The following is a 13705-nucleotide window of genomic DNA, read 5'->3' on the forward strand; positions in this document are numbered from 1 at the left end:
TTTCAATGTAAAGCATCTCTTTAATAATACTTCCTGTATAGCATAAACTGACCTGGGAAAACTGACCTGGGATCATTAACTCTGGGACTACTGCATCTCAATATAAGGCATATCTTTAAAAATACTTCCTGTTGACCTGACCAAGTGACCTCTCACATCCGATCATGCTGTGCCCTCTATGTAGCCAGTTCAGATGCAGGAGGGGTTGACCTAAACAGCTGATATAACCTAGAGGATATAGGGAGAAAACCTCACAGGACTTCATTATAGTCTAATTACACCACACTGAATATTATGTTACTATTATCTCCGTCCTTACTTCTAGGGACAGGAACACCACAAAAGTACCTGCCCTATCCAGAATAGCCTCCTCTCTCTCACTGACAGTTGGGGCTGCTATCCTTTCACCCTCCTCCATGGCTGTTAGCTAGCTACCGTCAAATTCATTTGGAGTTAGCCATCTATTTAACACTGTAAAAAACTAAATAAAATTAAGTTAAGTAGCTGGTGATATTTAATTCACTTAGATAGCCATGTCACGCTCGTCGTAAAGAGGAGACGAAAGCGCAGCGTGATTAGAATACATACACTTTAATGAAGACGATGAACACTTCCACTATACAAAAACAAACCAAACGTGAAGCTATATAAAACTAGTGCAGACACAGGCAACTAGACATAAATAACCCACGAAATACCCAAAGAAGATGGCTGCCTAAACATGGTTCCCAATCAGAGACAACGATAAACAGCTGCCTCGAATTGAGAACCAATCTTGGCAACCATAGACAAACATAAACACCTAGATAGTACAAAAACACATACATCACCCATGTCACACCCTGACCTGACCAAAACAATTAAGAAAACAAAGACTACTAAGGTCAGGGCGTGACAGTACTCCCCCCCCCAAAGATGTGAAATCCCCGGCTGCACACCTGAACCTATATGGGAGGGTGTGGGTGGGCATGACTCCGAGGTGGTGGTTCTGGCTCGGGACGTGGACCCCGCTCCACTTCACCCTTACTTAATGTCTCTGGAGCGGGACCCCTCACCACCAACCACGGACTAGAGGACGCCACTGGACTGATGGTCGAGTCTGGAGTGAGTGGCGCCTCTGGATTGGAGGGAGACACTGGCGGATCCGGACTGGAGGGAGACTCTGACGGATCCGGACTGCCAAGGCGCACTATAGGCCTGGTGCGTGGTGCCGGCACTGGTGGTACCGGGCTGGGGACACGCACCTCAGGGGCGAGTGAGAGGAGCAGGAACAGGGAGTACTGGACCCTGGAGGCGCACTGGTGGCCTGGTGCCGGCACTGGTGGTACCGGGCTGGAGACACGCACCTCAGGGCGAGTGCGGGGAGGAGGAACAGGATGTACTGGGCTGTGGAGGCGTATTGGAGGTCTGGTGCATGGTGTTGGCACTGGTGGTACTGGACAGACCGGACCGTGAAGACGCACTGGAGGTCTCGAGCTAATGGCCTGCACAACCCGTCCTGGCTAGATGGTGACTCTAGCCCGGCACATGCGGGGCGAAGGCACATGACACACTGGGCTGTGCAGACATACAGGAGACACCGTGCGCAATGCCGGCGCAGGATATCCTGGCCCGAGGAGACACACTGGCTGTCTGGAGAGCAGGGCTGGCACCATCTGCCCTGGCTGGATCCTCAGCCTAGCCCGGCAGATGCGGGGAGCTGGGATGTAGGGCACCGGGCTAAGCATGCGTACTGTGGACACTGTGCGCTCCACTGCATAACACGGTGCCTGACTAATACAACGCCCGCCACGGTAAGCATGAGGAGTTGGCTCAGGTCTCCTACCTGACTCCTCGTGTGCCCCTCCCCCCCAAAATTATTGGGGCTGCCTCTCGGGCTTCCGTGCTAGCCTTGTACCCATATACCGTCGCCGTTCCTCCTGTGCTCTCTCCACCTGCTTCCATGGCAGGGTCTTGTCCCCTGCCATTACCTCCTCCCAGGTCCAGGATGTTTTACCGTCCAGTATTTCGTCCCTAGTCCTCGATTCCACAAAGTGCTGTTCCTCCTTATCACGCTGCTTGGTCCTTTTATGGTGGGTTATTCTGTCACGCTCGTCGTAAAGACGAGACCAAAGCGCAGCGTGATTAGAATAAATACTTTTTAATGAAGACGAAGAACACTTAATTAACAAACTATACAAAAACAACAATTTCCCTGTTTGACCTGTAGTTGTTATGGATATTATAACTCTACAGAGCCCCACAGTGGACGGGTCACAATATGTTACATTGATAAAGCACACTTTATTCATTAAATAATAATATTGAAAATTTTAAATATAGCAGTGCATATTTTGAGTGAGAATTTAAAACATTACTGTCCTTCACGTCTGTATTTAAGGCAGTTTCATATTCATTCATTTAAAGAAACCCACTGGTCACACTGGTTGAATTATCTGTCAAACTAGGAACGCTCTGCAGCCTAGTTTAACAGTGATCTACATTCAATGAAAGCTGCTGGGAGCAAACTGGAGAGTAGCTAGAGGAAAACAAACCTAACTTTGCATCCCCAGTCCCTGGTCTATCACCAGACTGTACAACCCGAACTGCATCCCCAGTCCCTGGAATATCACCAGACTGCATACAAACCTAACTTTGCATCCCCAGTCCCTGGTCTATTACCAGACTGCATACACTCTGTCTGCCGAATTCTAAAACACAGAGGCAAATATATAAATATAATATATTTAAAAACACAGAGGCAAATATGCACAAACAGTCTAAATGTTTCAGCTGTTGGCTACCAAGGTGGCAGACTCGTTGTTGTTGATGTTGCAGTGTTCCGTCCACTAGATTATGCGTCACGCAGGCAGCATCACCTGAAAGACGCACATCGCCGTCTGCTGACTGGAGGAAACACAGTTAAAACACGTTTGTTTATTTTTTATTTCTTTCATTAAATAATAATGTTATATTGAGACGTTCAAATAGAGCAGTGCATATTTTGAGTGAGAATTTAAAACATACTGTCCTTCACGTCTGTATTTAAGGCAGTTTCATATTAATTAATTTAAAAGAAACCCACTGGTCACACTGGTTGAATTATCTGTCAAACCAGGAACGCTCTGCAGCCTAGTTTAACAGTTCCTCTAGTGTAGCTAGAGGAAAACAAAGCTTACTGTACATCCCCAGTCCCTGGTATATCATCAGACTGCATACAAACCTAACTGCATCCCCAGGCCCTGGTATATCATCAGACTGCTGTGACAACCCTCCCACTCGGTCTGCCGAATTCTTTCTCTTTGCTCTGGTTTTCCTTAATAGGATGTCGGTGGGCGGAGCCGGGTGAAATGGGACACACCTGGGCTCGTGTGTGTCCCAGGAAAAATGCACCTCTTCCCCATTCATTGAGGAGACTCTCTCCATGCAGACACAGACAGATTTTGGTTGTGCCATTTTTTGTGGCAATTTTGGTTGTTTGCATTGGCAGCGTTCAGCACCCCTCATTATCACATGTATACATGCGACCAATCACTTACACTACTGACTAAATACACACCTGTGTTAATTGTATTTACTTTACTTCAGTTAATAAATATATTTGTTATTCTTTATCTCCACGTTGTCTCACTTTTTGTCACGGTCTTCGAGCCGGTTCGTGACACTATGGTCAGCAAGCTGGAGCCCAACTAATGGAGACCAGTTAGAACCCAACTAACAAAACCCAACTAAAACATGACTGCAGATCAGAAGAGCAGAGACATACAGAATGATGGCAGGGAAAATCCCCAACATCAAAAATAGATAGATTCCATGATGGGGAAACAAAGCTTCCTGAAGCATTGACGCTTTCCAGCCAATTGTCTCAAAAATAGGTTCATTACTCAAGGCTTTGAACAGCACAGAATTTAGAACAGCCACATTATTATAGATGACATCCCACACCGTAGCAGCATAGCCTTTATGTCATTATTATAGATGACATCCCACACCAGTAGCAGCATAGCCTTTATGTCATTATTATAGATGACATCCCACACCGTAGCAGCATAGCCTTTATGTCATTATTATAGATGACATCCCACACCGTAGCAGCATAGCCTTTATGTCATTATTATAGATGACATCCCACACCGTAGCAGCATAGCCTTAATGTCATTATTATAGATGACATCCCACACCAGTAGCAGCATAGCCTTTATGTCATTATTATAGATGACATCCCACACCGTAGCAGCATAGCCTTAATGTCATTATTATAGATGACATCCCACACCGTAGCAGCATAGCCTTTATGTCATTATTATAGATGACATCCCACACCGTAGCAGCATAGCCTTTATGTCATTATTATAGATGACATCCCACACCAGTGGCAGCATAGCCTTTATGTCATTATTATAGATGACATCACACACCGTAGCAGCATAGCCTTTATGCCATTATTATAGATGACATCCCACACCGTAGCAGCATAGCCTTTATGTCATTATTATAGATGACATCCCACACCAGTAGCAGCATAGCCTTTATGTCATTATTATAGATGACATCACACACCGTAGCAGCATAGCCTTAATAGCATTATTATAGATGACATCACACACCGTAGCAGCATAGCCTTAATAGCATTATTATAGATGACATCCCACACCGTAGCAGCATAGCCTTAATGTCATTATTATAGATAACATCCCACACCGTATCACGTAGCAGCATAGCCTTTGTGTCATTTTTATAGATGACATCCCACACCGTAGCAGCATAGCCTTAATGTCATTATTATAGATGACATCCCACACCGTAGCAGCATAGCCTTAATGTCATTATTATAGATGACATCCCACACCATAGCAGCATAGCCTTAATGTCATTATTATAGATGACATCCCACACCGTAGCAGCATAGCCTTTATGTCATTATTATAGATGACATCCCACACCGTAGCAGCATAGCCTTTATGTCATTATTATAGATGACATCCCACCGTAGCAGCATAGCCTTTATGGCATTATTATAGATGACATCACACTGTAGCAGCAAAGCCTTGAAATGACATCCAGCCCCTAAAATGAATGAATTCCTCATGCTCTGCATTGGCCGGGAATCAAACCCGAGTAAACTGCTTTGAAGGTAGCTATGCTCACCACTATACCACCAATGCTATATGCAGCTCATTAGCAACATGGAGACATCGACTCATACCTTGACCGTCATTTATGTGGAAAGTTAAAATTCTATGACCAAACGGATCGTTGGTATAGGTGTATGATTATGGCTTAGGTTGCGAGAGGTCCCAGGTTAAATAATCATTTTAATCAGTTCTGGGTACCTTCAGATTAGTCCCGTGACACTTGTGGGGAACGTAGGGCAAAACGGAGAACATTGTGACCAGTGGGAAAACATTAGTTTGAAGTCTTAGTTTTTCATTTTCTCTTTAAAAAAATGAATTGATCTCTCATTTGCTCTTTATTCATTTGTCAACACTCGTCACCAGTTTGATGTCGCGACTGAAGAAGACAGAATGTGAACGACACAGCAGATGAAGTACAGAAGATTTGAACTGAAGCCTGGTCAACAGTTTGGAAGACTGTTATGCACACAAGTATAGCACAAAACACTCACGTGATGTTCAATCGTTCCAAGCACCGTAGACACGTCATTCGATATCTTCACTGTCATTGCTGCAGAAAGCAACAACAATTTTTGGGGGGATATAAGGCTCGTTGGTCTAGGGTATGATTCTTGCTTAGGGTGCGAGAGTTCCCGGGTTCAAATCCCGGAAGAGACCTTTGCGGATCCTTTAATGTTTTATACACTCATTGTAAGTCATTGGCACTGAAATAAGTTATTTTCAACCATTAACTGGGGCCTTGTTGAGGCCTTATCTAAGCAAGTAATTGCTGATTGACAAAGTATTATTTTGATGTATGGAAAAAAATGGTATGCAATTCCTATGTAAAGACGTTTCTCTGGTAGTTGTTCAATATGACTTCAACTTTTACAGGGCACTATTTCTTTAATGATTTTTTAAAATTTTATTATTAACAGATATCATCAAACAAAAGAGGAATAGTCACATGCAAACAAGCATACAAACAAACTATTTACATTGCCTAAACAAACAAATCATATTCATTAATAATGTCATGCCCTGACCTTAGATAGCCTTTTTATGTCTCTATTTGGTTTGGTCAGTGTGTGATTTAGGTGGGCATTCTGTTCTGTATTCTATGTTTTTGTATATCTATGTTTTGTCCGGGTATGGTTCTCAATCAGGGACAGCTGTCTATCGTTGTCTCTGATTGGGAATCATATTCAGGCAGCCTTTTTCCCTGTTGTGATTGTGGAAAGTTGTCTTTGTTTGGGGCACTATAGCCCTTTATGCTTCATGGTCGTTTTTGTAATTTCTTGTTTTGTTGGTGACATTTGACTAAATAAAAGAAAATGTACGCTCACGACGCTGCACCTTGGTCTTACATTTACATTTACATTTAAGTCATTTAGCAGACGCTCTTATCCAGAGCGACTTACAACGGCCGTGACAAATAATACAACCATTTTGAATTGCCTTTTTGTTTTTCATTTTAGTTAAAAGTGGTGCCATATTGTTTGAACTCATTTATAAAACTGAAAAAGTTAGGTTTTGAATTAGACCATTTGCATTTGTGAATATGAAATTTACCTAGTATTATTAGCAGGTGAATTAAATATACTACATCTTTATTTACATCAGAATTTCTGAAATAAATCATTTTATCAAATCATTAAATAGTACAATTGTCACGCCCTGGCCATAGTTTAATTTGTATGTTTCTATGTTTTGGTTGGTCAGGGTGTGATCTGAGTGGGCATTCTATGTTTGTTAGTTTAATCGTGTATAGTTTCCTTATTAAAATAAAATGAATAACAACCACGCTGAATTTTGGTCCGCTCCTCCTTCACCAGACGAAAGCCGTGACAGAATCACCCACCACAACAGGACCAAGCGGCGTGGTAACAAGCAAAAGCAACAGCAGGAGCAAAAAAAAAAGGAATGGACATGGGAGGACAAATTAGACGGAGAAGGACCCTGGGCTCAGCCTGGAGAATATCGCCGCCCCAAGGAAGAACTGGAGGCGAAGAAAGCGGACAGGCGCCGGTATGAGGAGGCAGCACGGCGAAGCGGATGGAAGCCCGAGAGTCAGCCCCAAAAATTTCTTGGGGGGGGGGGGCTCAGGGAGAGTGTGGCAGAGTCAGGAGTCAGACCTGAGCCCACTCTCCCTGTTTATCGTGAGGAGCCAAGGAGGAGACCAGAACCATAGCCGGTGTTGGAGGTGAGCGAAACAGAGACTGTGAAGGAGTTAATGGGGAAATTGGAGGAGAGAGTAATGAGGGAGTTGCTATGTTGGTGCTTTAAGTATGGAATTCGCCCGACGGAGCGTGTCGGGGATTTGATGGCACCTGGGTCAGCGCTCCATACTCGTCCTGAGGTGCGTGTTAGTCGGCTGGTGAAGTTGGTGCCAGCCTCACGCACCAGGCCTCCTGTGCACCTCCCGAGCCTTGCATGTCCTGTGCCAGCACTGCTCTCAAGTATACCTTCCCGGTCTAGCCCATCCTGTGCCACCTCCACACACCAGCCCTCCGATGGCAGCTCCCCGCAACAGGCTTCCTGTGCGTGTCCTCGGCCCAGTACCACCAGTGCCAGCACCACGCATCAGGCCTACAGTGCGCCTCGCCAGCGCTGCCGGAGCCTTCCTCCTCTCCTACGCTGCCGGAGTCTCCCGCCTGTTCAGCGCTGCCCAAGCCTTTCTCCTCTCCTGCGCAGCCAGAGCCTTCCACCTCTACAGCGCTGACAGAGTCTCCCGCCTGTTTAGCGCTGCCAGAACCTTCCGCCTCTACAGCGTTGCCGGAGTCTCCTGCCTGTTTAGCGCAGCCAGAGATGCCAGCCTGCATGGAGCAGCCAGAGATGCCAGCCTGCATGGAGCAGCCAGAGATGCCAGCCTGCATGGAGCAGCCAGAGATGCCAGCCTGCATGGAGCAGCCAGAGATGCCAGCCTGCATGGAGCAGCCAGAGATGCCAGCCTGCATGGAGCAGCCAGAGATGCCAGCCTGCATGGAGCAGCCAGAGATGCCAGCCTGCATGGAGCAGCCAGAGATGCCAGCCTGCATGGAGCAGCCAGAGATGCCAGCCTGCATGGAACAGCCAGAGCTGTCAGTCTGCATGGAGCAGCCGGAGCTGCCAGTCTGCATGGAGCTGCCAGTCTGCATGGAGCTGCCAGTCTGCATGGAGCTGCCAGTCTGCATGGAGCTGTCAGTCTGCAAGGAGCTGCCAGTCTGCAAGGAGCAGCCAGAGCTGCCAGTCTGCATGGAGCAGCCAGAGCCGCCAGTCAGCATGGAGCAGCCAGAGCCGCCAGTCAGCATGGAGCAGCCAGAGCCGCCAGTCAGCATGAAGCAGCCAGAGCCATCAGTCTGCCAGGATCCGCCAGTCAGCCAGACTCTTCCAGATCCGCCAATCTATTATAGTTATAGTCAATCCTATCTAAGATCAACCTGATGTTATTACTAATGTGTCGACCATGCATAAAACCAGATTGTTCTTCATCAATTATATGATGCAAGCCTTGTTTTAACCTCTTAGCAAATACAAGGGCAAATAATTTCCCATCATTATTCAACAGGCTACTGGGTCTCCAGTTGTCTCTATAAAGAGTATCCTTATTAGGTTTGGGAATTAAAGTAATTACACTTTGCTTTAAGGAAGCCGATAACTCCCCTTTTTCTATTGATTCTTGAAACATAGCAAGAATGAAAGGAATCAATTTATCATTGAATGCTTTATAAAACTTGCTTATTAAACCATCATTTCCAGGGGACCTATTGTCCTGAAGGCTTTTAATATAGTCTTTTATCTCAATTTCAGATAACTCATCATCACAAAAATCCCTGAAATCATTATCTATCTTCTTAGCAATGTTTGCTACATTGTCTAAGAAAAGATCCATATTGGAAGTTGGCTGGGCTGATGTATACAGATTCTGATGAAACTGGGCAACATACTAAGAGATTTCATTTCGCCTGCCCATTTTTCTAAATTAAAGAAATATTTTCTATTTTTCCATCCATTTTCGACTTGATCTTACAAACGCTTTAGTTAGGTCCGTTTTTTTTAGCATAATCCATTATTCCCTTTATGATGTCATATTCTTTCTCTCTCTTGGCACGAGCAATTTCTTTTCCCATTGAAATAGCCAAAAGCCTTAATCAAATTTCATTAGCTCCCAGTAACTTCCAAACGTATCCATAACACAGGCACAATTCCAGTATTTATCATTAATTCATGCTACTTCCTTCTTAAATACTTCATTCTCTAGTAAAGTCTCTAGTAACCTTTGCTAACTTTTTTGGTTGACAAACCATGCATATTTATCTTTATTGAGATCCCTTTGTGGTCTGTTAAAATCGATGGTTCAATCGAGACTGTATCAATCTTGTCAGCCATATCTTCAGGTATCAGTCATAAATCAATACGGATTGTATAGATAAATCTTAGGTACTCCATGTAAACATAATCTTATCTGGGTTCTAATTTCTCCAAATATCTAGAACACTTAACCTTAGATTTATATTCCTAATCTCACAAACAGTATTGCTATCCTTTGAGGCCATCTTTCTAGATTATCATGTAATACTGCATTAAAATCTCCACCCCATATGACTTTGGCCAATGGAAATTTTGACATTTTATTTATTTTCTCTCAATGTCTCTAAATAAAATACAGTTACTTGACTTGTTATTGGAAGCATAAGTATTTACAATGAATTGAACGTGGTTGACATCTACCAAAAAGTATAATCCATCTCCCTGTATTATCTGCTTCTTGACTCAAAAGTTGCCTTTGAAATAGCGACACCTGCAGACCGATTAGTACCAAAGGAAAACCAAATATCATTCCCCCATTGACACTTCCAAAATGCAGTATCTGTGGAACAGGCTTGAGTTTCTTGAATGAAAGTCGTCACACTTACCCTTACAATACAAAAATAAAGATTTCCTTTTCAAAATATTACAGATTCCCTGGCATTAACAGAAAAAACAGAAATGGACATTTACTATCACAGTGACAATATGAAGAATATTAAACTTGTATACGTTCACATGAATCAGGGTCTCACAAAAGAAAAGTTCTTACTAGTTGCAAATAAAAACAATCCTTTGCACCACGCAAGTGGTTACCTAAATTATATATATATATATATATTTATACTAGAGATCGGCCGATTATGATTTTTCAACGCTGATACTAATGATTGAAGACCCAAAAAAGCCGATACCGATTAATCGGCCGATTTAAAAAAAAAAGAAAAAAGTTTTTGTAATAATGACAATTACAACAATACTGAATGAACACTTATTTTAACTTAATATAATACATAAATATAAATCAGTTTAGCCTCCAATAAATAATGAATCATGTTAAATTTTGTTTAAATAATAGAAAAACAAAGTGTTGGAGAAGAAAAAAGTGCAATATGTGCCATGTAAAAAAGCTAACGTTTGAGTTCCTTGCTCAGAACATGAGAACATATAAAAGCTGGTGGTTCCTTTTAACATGAGACTTCAATATTCCAAGGTAAGAGTTTTTAGGTTGTAGTTATTTTAGTATTTATAAGACTATTTATCTCTATTCCATTTGTATTTCATATACCTTTCATATACCTTGTAGATAGATCAACTTCCAGTAGGAGGTGCTGCTCAGCCTATTGTTTTTTCTGATTATTACGTTGAAGATCTGATGTTGTTTCAAAGGTACAAATTCAACATATTTTATGCAAGGTTTGTCAGTGTTGAAAATGTTACCATGTTGATGTAATCCTGTAGTTTAATTTTCACTTTTTTCAAATCCAATCACACACTTTTTTCAAATCCAATGTATTTTCCATGCAACAATACATTGACAAATGTTGAAACAATGTTGATTTAACCAGTTTGTGCCCAGTGGGTAGTTATATAGGCCGTGACATAGTACCAAACTGCCATTCTATTATGTTCAGAGGGGTTAGGCCAGAACATTAGAACATTGTGGGAGAAAACCAAGATGTCTAGAGAGAGTAGTGGTAGGGGGCTCTGAGAAAATGTCAATAAGTATTGGAACATTTGTTTTGGAACAAATTGTTCACAATAAAACCACCCTCTGTCGTCCAACAGGAAGAAGCTGGCCCAGCTTCTGCAGGAGGCTGAAGAGACCATCAATGCAGTTAACACCAAGTGCGCCTCCCTGGAGAAGACCAAGCAGAGGCTACAGTGCTGTTAGAAGTGCTGTTAATTATTTATCTGTTATTATGATTCAATGTCAACTTCAGTGCATTGGTAATATCCACAAAAAATGATCTCAAGTCTAAACTGCTCCTGTGTTTGTGTGTGCAGAGGAGATCTCTGACCTGACTGAGCAGATTAGAGAGACTGGCAAGAGCATCCATGAGCTGGAGAAGACCAAGAAGACTGTGGAGACAGAGAAGTCTGAGATCCAGACGGCTCTGGAGGAGGCTGAGGTACAAACTACAGCTGTTTGATGGGAAAAGCAGTGTTACAGAGCCAATGCTAGCTACAGTCCAATGGACCCTGTAATAGTGTTTATTGTAGTCATATATATATTTAATTGCTGGTGTTATTCACATCCAAATGTACAGGCACAAATGGGCTGACTGCTTCTCCTTGTTCAGGGCACACTGAAGCACGAGAATCCAAAATTCTGCGTGTTAACTGGAGCTGAACCAGGTCACGGGTGAGGTAGACAGGAAGCTGGCTGAGAAGGATGAGGAGATGGAGCAGATCAAAGAGGAACAGCCAGAGGTTGACTGACTCCATGCAGAGCACCCAGGACTCTGAGGTCAGGAGCAGGAATGGCCCGAGGGTGAAGAAAGAAGATGGAGGGAGACCTGACGAGATGGAGATCCAGCTGAGCCCGCCAACTGCCAAGCGGCCCAGGCCCAGAAACATCTGAAGAACGTCCAGGGACAGCTAAAGGTAAAGGGACATCAGGCTCAAATATCTGAACATGGGGAGGGATTTGTTTGTGAATCTTTAAAAAAGGCTTGAACCGAGAAATTTAAAATATTGAATAGATTGGACTAATATACTGTAGAAATGTAGGGATATTGAGGAAATTCTTACCAATAAACATTTTTATCACCGATCCTATCAGCTCTACTTCCACAAATCCTAATGAACCTGTCATTATGAACCCCAGGATGCCCCACTGTACCTTGATGATGCCGTCCGTGCCTCAGAGGACATGAAGGAGCAGGCAGCCATGGAGGAGTGCAGGAACGGTCTGATGGTGGCTGAAATCGAGGAGCTGAGAGTTGCCCTGGAGGTGACAGAGGCCGTAAAGTGGCTGAGACTGAGCTGGTAGACGCCAGCGCGTGTTGGACTGCTGCACTCCCAGGTACAGGTCAAAATCTATTTCTTATGAAACTCAACCAAACATACCATTTACAAAGTGCTTGCTTGTATATGTCATAACTTCTGCCTTATGACATGTAAGTACTCTTGAGAGTCAAACAATTTGTCTTGTTTCCTCCAGAACACCAGCCTTCTGAACATCAAGAAGAAAGTGGAGACTGACCTGGTGCAGGTGCAGGGAGAGGTGGAGGACAACGTCCAGGAAAGCAGGAATGCAGAGGAGAAGGCCCAGAAGGCCATCACTGATGTGAGTTCTTATGATCTATTGAATTACATCAACTTCATTTGGCCCCGATGGTAATGGGACTGGGTTAACACTAGTATTGTCTGAGCCTCTAGGCATCCCAGTTTGAGGCAACGTCGATTCTAACAGCCTAATAAATACATTTAATCTACAGTGCCTTCAGAAAGTATTCATACCCCTTGACTAATTCCACATTTTGTTGTGTTACTGCTTGAATTCAAAATGGATAAAATTGATTTTTGTCTCACCAATCTACACACAATACCCCATAATGACAAAGTGAAACATGTTTTTAGGACATTTTTGAAACGTGTTAAATGAAATACAGATGTAATTTCCATAAGTATCATACCCCTGAGTCAATACTTTGTAGAAGCACCTTTGGCAGTGATTACAGCTTTGACTCGTCTTGGGTATGTCTGTATCAACTTTGCACATCTGGATTTGGATATTTTCTCCCATTCTTCCTTGCAGATTTTCTCAAGCTCTGTTAAATTCTATGGGGACTAGATGTGAACAGAAGTTTCCACAGATTTTCAATGGGATTCAAGTCTGGGCTGTTACTGCACTTTCACATTCTTGTTCTGAAGCCATTCCAGTGTTCTTTGGCTGTATGGTTGGGTCATTGTCCTGTTGGAGTGCACATTTTGCCCTAGTCTACGGTCACTTGCACTCTTAGTCAGGTTTGCCTGTATTTGGCTCCATTCATGGTTCCCTCTATCTTTACCAGTCTCCCTGCCACTGTAAAGCATCCCCATAGTATGATGCTGCCACCACCATGCTTCACAGTAGGGATGGTGTTAGAAGGGTGTAATAGCACTTTGCATTCAGCCCAGAATCGTTTGCCTTACAGCGTTCCGTGCCTTTTTGCAAACTCAGGTGTGCTGTCATGTGCCTTTTTCTCAGGAATGGCTTCCGTAGAGCCACTCTCCCATAAAGCCCAGATTAATGAAGTGCTGTAGAGACTGTTGTCCTTCTTGGTCACCTCCTGGCAGGTTCTCCCATCTCAGCCAATAAACTCTGTAGTTCTGTCAGA

The 13705-nt window shown here is 43.4% G+C and overlaps 1 pseudogene; it reads left to right on the forward strand.

The window, feature by feature from the left end:
* Positions 1–1089: 1089 nt before the first annotated feature.
* Positions 1090–12726, forward strand: LOC135539304 (myosin heavy chain, fast skeletal muscle-like; annotated as a pseudogene).
* Positions 12727–13705: the final 979 nt, after the last annotated feature.

The sequence above is a fragment of the Oncorhynchus masou genome, unplaced genomic scaffold (genome assembly GCF_036934945.1).
Source record: "Oncorhynchus masou masou isolate Uvic2021 unplaced genomic scaffold, UVic_Omas_1.1 unplaced_scaffold_1862, whole genome shotgun sequence".
Lineage (NCBI taxonomy): Eukaryota > Metazoa > Chordata > Actinopteri > Salmoniformes > Salmonidae > Oncorhynchus > Oncorhynchus masou.